Genomic DNA, 7,962 nt, shown 5'->3' on the forward strand with positions numbered 1-7,962 from the left:
GGTTGAAGGACTATCCAATTGCGCCCAGAGACATTTCCGCGGGTTTTGCCTTATTGGAAATAGGCTATGAATGAGACTGAGAAGGGTCTGGGGAAGGTTCATTCTGGTGTCAACCAGGCTAGTGCACCTCAGGTCATGAGTGAGCTGACATTTATAAGGAATGAAAGGGCGCACCTGATTGTTCATTCACTTTGTGTCTTTCTAAGTAGGACGCAAGCTGTTCACTGTTTGGTAGAATGCGAGTGCGCTAACAGTTTGGATCAATATTTCTTCTCTTGTAATGGGACAGTTGGCACTGCTGGTGTTTTACTGAGCACTTGGCTCCTTCTTTACAGCAGGGGAATGTCGCCTGATTATTCTTGCTCTTTTTCAGCAACACACTGCAAACATTTTTAGGCCCAGACAGTAGTTTTGTAACGTGTCCCGATTTAGGAACCTTATTAAAGCATTGTCACATAATGTTGATGTATTTACACATCATTTAGGATGGGGAGTATTTGTTTCCGAGCAGAGTACAGGCTAGAAAATGAGCTGTGGAATCATTTGGCACAGTAAATGTTGAATCATTTGTATTGTGTTCATTTCTTTGCTGCAGGGCAGCAGAAAACAATGTCTTTATGGCAGTTTAAACTATAGCCAGAAACTTCTTTTTTTAGTTCTAATTTAGTGATGCCTCTAAAATGATACCCAATTGCAGTAAAATTGTTGTTAAAGAAAAATATGGAAACAATAAAAAACCTTGCGACCATCTTGCCATTTTAATAATACAGCCTGCAGCACTCTGCTCCACATTTACAACCAGGAAGTCTCACAGGTCCCTGAGCACTTACCTGCACAGCTGGGGGTTAAATACTTTGCTCAAGGGCATATTGACAATCATGCTCGGGCACAATTCAAGGCAAATGGGCCAAGTGTGAGTTCCCTCTTATTAAGTCAAAAATATTGAAAAATCACTATTGAAAACTGCAATGTGTCTTTACAGAAAATGTGCCTCATGAAGAATTCATTAGTGATGTCCGAAAGAAGCTTTGTGAAGCCTTTTCTTTATTTTCCATGCATACTAGATGGCACGCTCTGTTAAACAAAAGGTTGAAACACAATCAGTGTGTTTACATGCAGAGCAGTAAACAGGGTTTGGTCTTACCCCGTTTAAGAGAATAATTGCCCCAATATACATACGCAGGAAAGAATGGGGAGAATAACGGAGACACTCTACCTCCCGTACAGTAGGTGGCGCTGTGCCAACGCACAACTGGTTACAATAAGGCTTTTTCCGGCCACTAAATTAGGTCATTTTAACAACTTAATGTTTCATTCACACACGCTTGAAACAGCGTAGGAAAGCACAGTGCCCTCGCCAGATGACTGGCAACATTGTTAGGCTCACTGTCTGTGATGCTTACCAATATTTACCAATTAGCAAGCTAACGTTAGCTAACTAATGTTAATGTTAGCCAGCAGCCTCAGCGGACAGCTAATTCCCTCTATTTCTTTGCCAAGACACAGAGGTGACAACCCCGGAGACGGACAATCTGTTCCGCCATCTCGGGGGCTGTTTCTCAATCTCAAGAATGCAAGGAACAGACTCGTGTTCTTGGGTAAAACGTTCTTGCTGGTTGTTCTTGGAAGAATGAAGTTAAAGGAAGAATAAAGGCTGTTTACCGTTTGACACGATGAGTTCTTCCTGTTATTGTACACAACACCCCCAGCACAGAGACCGCCTGCAGTGCTCCTTAATAACAGCTAGAAATAAAAAGCACAACAATACTACTGTAAAAACAAGGTCTGGATAAGAAAACCTCACAAAGCTACAACGATTGCAATGCAGTTTTTTACGATTGCTGGACGACAGCGGGCACAACTGGAGTAACGTGCAAAACTCTAACTCCAGTCTGCACAGCAGCAGTTCACGTGACCAAACTCTAGATTGTTTTTCATTGCTTGAACACAGTTTTCAAAACTCTACACACTTCTCCCATGACTTTAACCACAACCTGCACAACGCTGTGGATTTAAAGCACTTTGTTCAGACGCTAACACACTGCTGTCACAACCACACATTCAAAACAATACGGATTTCAACCTGGTGTATTTTAAACACTGCTGACTGAAATGGTTTCTTGTTTTAGACGTGTTAGTGAACTCATACTGTATATAGAGTATATAGGGAAAAATCATAAAGCCCTTTTTGAAAATAAAGAAACACCAAATAGTTTTTCTCAATTGCTAAAACACTAAAACTCATTGGCTGAACTAAGTTCTAAGTTTTCGTAACTCATTTAGCTAATTGTGCAGTCTGTTGTCAATACCTTAAACCACTTCACACGGTAAAACACAATTTGATCTCACTTAGACTTTTCAGAAAAACTCTAAACCCATTCTGCTCTCTAATGCACATGTCATCCATACTGGTAAACACAAGTGTCAAAAATCAAACACAAATAGAGAACACATGTCATTGATTGAACACAACCACTCAAAATTGATTTCACTTGTTTCAAATGATCTGACACAACCAATATAAGCCAGTTCAGAAAGCAAGCAGGTTGCCTCAGGGGGGGGAATATTGCTTGTGATGTCGATGAAGTGCTCTGGCCGGACCCAGCCCAACAACAAGAAGATTTCCTCCTCCTTTGATTTTTGTCCCTTTTATAGTAGTGTTGTATAATGTAGTCCAGTGCATTGTAGGCTGTACACTGTACAATGAACAAATCGTATGAACACTGTGGTTTCCATTTGTTAACAGTACTGACTGCTCAATAGATTTTAACTGGTTACAGGTTCATATCAACAAAGAACTACAGTATATATATGTAGGTTTATGTTTTGAAGATGTGTTTTCCATTTCTGGTGTATTGTTTACTGACTGCTGGATGGTGGGTATCATTTTGATCGCAGGTAAAACTGTTTTGAGGCGAAAGTTTCATTTTGCAAGAGGAGTCAGAGGTTTTGTAACTAGTGCTTGAAGATGAGGTTTTGTGTTTAACGTTTTCAGAAAATGGAGGAAGGTTTCAGAAGTTGTGTTTTAACAATTGAGAAAAAAACTGTAGTGAACACATACGGTAAATACATTACATTGGGAAAGCTCATGAAGCCTTTTTTGAAAATAAAGAAACAGTTGTTTGACTGAAACAGTGAACGGGTAAAAGGCCAAAGATACCAATATGTCCAGGTAAGATGTCTGGCGTTACAGACGCACAGTTGTGAAAATGTGAAAAACACTTCCTTTACTATAGTAAAACTGTGCACTTATTGTTTTTCACAAACTAATGGAGGTGTATGCAATGGGAACACCACAGGTATTTGTTTTTATAGATAATTCATGGCAGGTTTTTTCAAATTTCTGGACTATTATGTACCTTTAGTTTGTAACATTTCCAGTAATTATGTAAATTACTACAGACAAAATAAAAATATCTATTTACTGTAGGTAAGCAAACTGAGGATTTTCATTAATTCTTGTTTCCTTCTAAAACTTGTATAAAAAAATCAGAAAGCAAATAAACCAACAAAGTATAAGATTAATACTATATCTACTAGCCTACAAGTCACAATTTAAACACGTCTCCCGTAGAGAAACAGTATCTCACTCCCCTGCCTGTGTGTGTGTGTGTGTGTGTGTGTGTGTGTGTGTGTGTGTGTGTGTGTGACTGCTGGCCAGTAAGGTTGTTAAGCCTGCAGGTGCTTGTGGAGTTAACCACAGGTTCCCGTTGATCTTAAGATGGACATGTGTTCAATTCAAACAAACAATCTGTCAACGTGGAACCCAACCCTCATTAAATGCTGAAATGAATGTTGGGATACGGGCGCTGCTAAGTTACCAACCAATGCATCCTTGGTAAAATGGGCGTGTCAAGAACATTTGACAGACAGCAGGCAGAATAGAGCTTGAAGATCTAATGAACAAAAACACATACAGACAAAAGGTGTCCAGAGTACCGCAGGCAAAGAAATCCAAAACGAAGTGCAAGTCAAAACAGAGAACACAGGAAACAGGAATACAGATGAAAACAGGTAGACTCAACAAACACACAATCCAGAACAGAAATAACAACCTGACACAAGACAAAGAAAACACAGAGACTAAATACACAAGCTAATGAAGAAATAAGAGACAGGTGACACGAAGACTCAGGAACAAGTGAAACAAATCAGGGTGGGGCAGACAATTACAAAGGTGGGAAAACACAGGGCAGGAAGTAAAACAAGACAAGACTGAAAAACAAACTAGCAAAATAAAAACAAGAAACAGAACAAATCCAATCAGAACATCTGCTGCATGGACCATGTTATAATTGCTTGGGAAGGATGAGTCAAACTAAAGTTAGTCACACAAGGTGATATGAATTGAAACAAAACAATGGCATTATAATACACAAAATTATTAAGACCTTTCTGCGATATAAATCACTAATACAAAAAAACTGCCCGAAACTGATCAGAAAATGGAACGGAACGTTATAGAAGTGTAGTGGAGTAGAAAGTATAGATAATTGCTGCAAAATGTAACGAAGTCAAAGTCAAAAGTATGACCTATTGATTCTACTTCGGTAAAGTACAGGAGTAAACTTTATTTTATGTGATTGGATGTATGAGCAGCTTGGATTCAAGCAGCAAGTCATCTTCCACGCTTTATATCCCCAAATTATTGACCTAGAAAAAGTAATCACGGTCGAGAGGTGCCTCATGAAATGCATGCAGACACCTCATTTGTGAGAGCGGCCCGCCACGCAGCTCCACTCCGACACTCCCCACCTTCACGGTCAGCAGGCGGCTGGTTGTCCTCCTCCTCCACAGCCTCTTCCAGCTCATCCCCAACCTGACACATATGTTGTGCAAAATAACACATGGCGTCACCACCTGTGCACAAGGCAGAGCTAAAGAAGACAAGACTTTGTTGATAAATGAAAATACAGGAACACAGAAGATAGTGTGATGCACAGCCTTCTTAAGTGACTTTACAACTGTTGTTTTGAGTAGGATATCATGATATTGATTACGAAATTAACAACATAAATAATGTAATGATTCATTACCTTAGGGAAACACTGGATGTACTTTCAAGTCATATTTGCAGTTAAAACCTTTCTATTTATTTCCAATAAATCTTAGTTGGGTTTCCAGACAAATCACTGCTTGTATATGTTTGCCTGTGTAGTGTTGGGGTGTTTAAACTATTTACAATGTATAAACCAAGCAACGCACCCTGTAGCCAGTGTAGTGGCCCTGGGGTCAGGAAATGTGTCCCTAATTTTCCACTCACATATAGCTGGGTATTACCCTATTCCACCCAGGCGACCATGCTGCCACAAGACAAACTGTCTACATGCCACATGTCTAAATTGTCTCTGCTCAAGTCCTGGCTCCAGGTTGTCTTCAAGTGCAAATATTTCGTTCCATGCAGCACCAAAATGTAGTACTGCATGTAGGCTATCTGACTAATGCAGTGTTCAGGGATTGACGACTGCATACTCTTTCAATGTATGTGCCCATCTCCCTGCAATCTCTGCCAGTGTACCAGTGGAGAGCAGCTCGGTCAGGGTGCAGGGTACCTCCAGCTATGACATCACGTCTAACATAATTCCAGGTGTCCTGTTCAGAATTTTCTCCAGCAACTTGTCTTTCTGCCCAGGTTTGAGAGAATGAAGTTTTTCCTACAAAATAAATCCTAAGTGGTTTTAGGGCGTTTTCACACCAACAGCCTTTAGTTCGGGTGAATTGAACTAGAGCTAGTTTGACCTGCTGGTGTGGTTTGTTTGGGCAGGTGAGAATGCAACAATCAAACTCTGGGGCGCACCAAAAGGACCAAACAAGCGTACCGAGATCTGCTTGAAGAGCTGGTATCCGTACTCGAACCGCACCAACTATACATACTACTCCAGTCTGAGCTGATGGCTTCTGTAGTTTCAGTTTTCCATCTCTGATGTAGAGCAGCGTTCAGCCACTTCCCTAAACTTTGTCTGATTCAAAGACCAGAGTCTCCAACGGGGCTCTGTGTCTGTCGGGAGGTCTGGGATCTACCGCATCAGCAGAGCAATCACGTAATGTACAGCAGACTATGGTGCAGGTAGATTATTTTCTGAAATATAGTGACTGTATTCATCTAATAGCCTATTATAACTTGATTTTTCTCAAAATAGCACGACTCCTCCAAATCTCAGAAAGTACAGATGGGATGAGTCATATTTTGAATGCGCACAGTTTTGACCATGAGCGTAAATCTTGCTCAAACACATCTGAAATATTACAGTCCAGGGGTTAATTAATAAATTAATTGCACATTTAAGGAGATTACTTCCTCAACAAAAGATGCAAAAGAGGAGGGAAGAGTAAATTATGCTAGGCTACATGTGTGCTGTCTTAGATATAATTAGAAAAGTTGATCCAAAGGAGAATAAATAGATGAAAGCAATACAGAATGCCTTACTGCAATATATTTTTATTGTGGTTTTATATTTGGATTGTAATCTGTTTTCTTTATATAAAGATATTTCCAGCATAACTTGATTCAGAAGAACGTATAAATAGGTGCATACAAATTCACCAGAATGCAGGAAATGCAGTGTTTAAAAAAAATCCCCCCCCCCCATAAATCACCAAACAAATTTAAAAATGTAAACACATTAGTTTTATCTTCCTAATTTTTTTTTTACCACTTTAAATACCAAATCTCAGGCTTTTTTTTTGCAAACTAAAGGCTTCTTTTTTCATCCGGTGCAATTATTTTCAATGTGTATCAGTGAGAATTTCTGTTTTGCAAAGATAGCACATCCATTCGGCATGCTGACCACAGGTAGGACACCAGAGAGAGCGGTCTAAGAAGACTTTTGTGTAAAAATACTTTTTTTTAACATTTGTTCAATGGTTCAAGGCATGGTTTTAGTAGCAGTTTCCATGATTTCAAAGTTAGTGATTTAAGTCTTAATGCTTTCATTTCTAAATTGTGACTATTTTTTCCATGGGCATTATAAAAATAAAAATAAAATGGTCGTGTAACATGATTATTTGCACACAGAAAATGTTTTGTATCAGAAGGTAATGTGAAATGCAAAATTACTTTTGTAGACTGGTTGGTCTAAATTTATATATTTTGCTTGCAGCAATAAAATAATGTGTCCATAATCCTGTCCTAATCCTCTCCGGGGAACCATCCCCTTATCGTGGTGGAGAGGTTTGTGTGTCCCTATGAACCTGAGGGCTGTGTTGTCTGGAGCTTTGTGCTCCTGGTAGGGTCTCCCATGGCAAAGTGGTCTCAGGTGAGGGGCCAGACGAAGAATGGTTCAAAAACCCTATGGAGAGACGAGGAAGAGAGGGGAGTGACCCTGCCGGAGGAGGCCCGGGGCCCCGTCTGGAGCCAGGCCCAGACGGCGGGTGTGCAGCGAGCGCCTGGTGGCCGGGTTTGCCACGGAGCCCGGTCGGGCACAGCCCGAAGAAGCTACGTGGCACCCATCTCCATCCCATGGGCTCACCACTGTGGGGAGGAACCGCTGGGGTCGGGTGCGCTGCCATATGGGTGGCGGCGAAGGTCAGGGGCCTGACGGACCAGACCCGGGCGGCAGAGGCTGGCTCTGGGGACGTGGAACGTCACCTCTCTGTGGGGGAAGGAGCCGAACTTGTGCGAGAGGTGGAGCGTTACCAGTTAGATTGGTGGGGCTTACCTTACGCACAGTCTCGGTTCTGGAACCGTACTCCTGGACAGGGGTTGGACTTGTCCTACTCCGGAGTTGCCCAGGGTGTGAGGCGCCGGGGGGTGTGGGGATACTCACAAGCCCCCGGCTGAGCGCGCTGCGTTGGAGTTTACCCCGGTGGACGAGAGGGTCACCTCCCTACGCCTGCGGCGCGATGGGGGGGAAAACTCTGACTGTTGTTTGTGCATATGCACCAAACAGGAGTTCAGATTATTAAGCCTTCTTGGAGACCTTGAATGGAGTCCTGTATGGGGCTCCAGTAGGGGACTCCATA

At 41.7% G+C, this 7,962-nt stretch overlaps 1 long non-coding RNA gene across 1 annotated transcript in view; it reads right to left on the reverse strand.

Moving 5' to 3' along the window:
* Positions 1-2,442: 2,442 nt before the first annotated feature.
* LOC116686006 (uncharacterized) overlaps positions 2,443-7,962 on the reverse strand; it is a 23,924-nt gene continuing 18,404 nt past the window's right edge. Inside the window, exons 3-4 of the long non-coding RNA XR_004331120.1 lie at positions 2,779-2,798; positions 2,443-2,550 (exon numbers count right to left, since the gene is read on the reverse strand). This is a non-coding gene — a long non-coding RNA (uncharacterized LOC116686006). The remainder of the gene's footprint in view (positions 2,551-2,778; positions 2,799-7,962) is intronic.

The sequence above is a fragment of the Etheostoma spectabile genome, unplaced genomic scaffold (genome assembly GCF_008692095.1).
Source record: "Etheostoma spectabile isolate EspeVRDwgs_2016 unplaced genomic scaffold, UIUC_Espe_1.0 scaffold280, whole genome shotgun sequence".
Taxonomy (NCBI): Eukaryota; Metazoa; Chordata; class Actinopteri; order Perciformes; family Percidae; genus Etheostoma; species Etheostoma spectabile.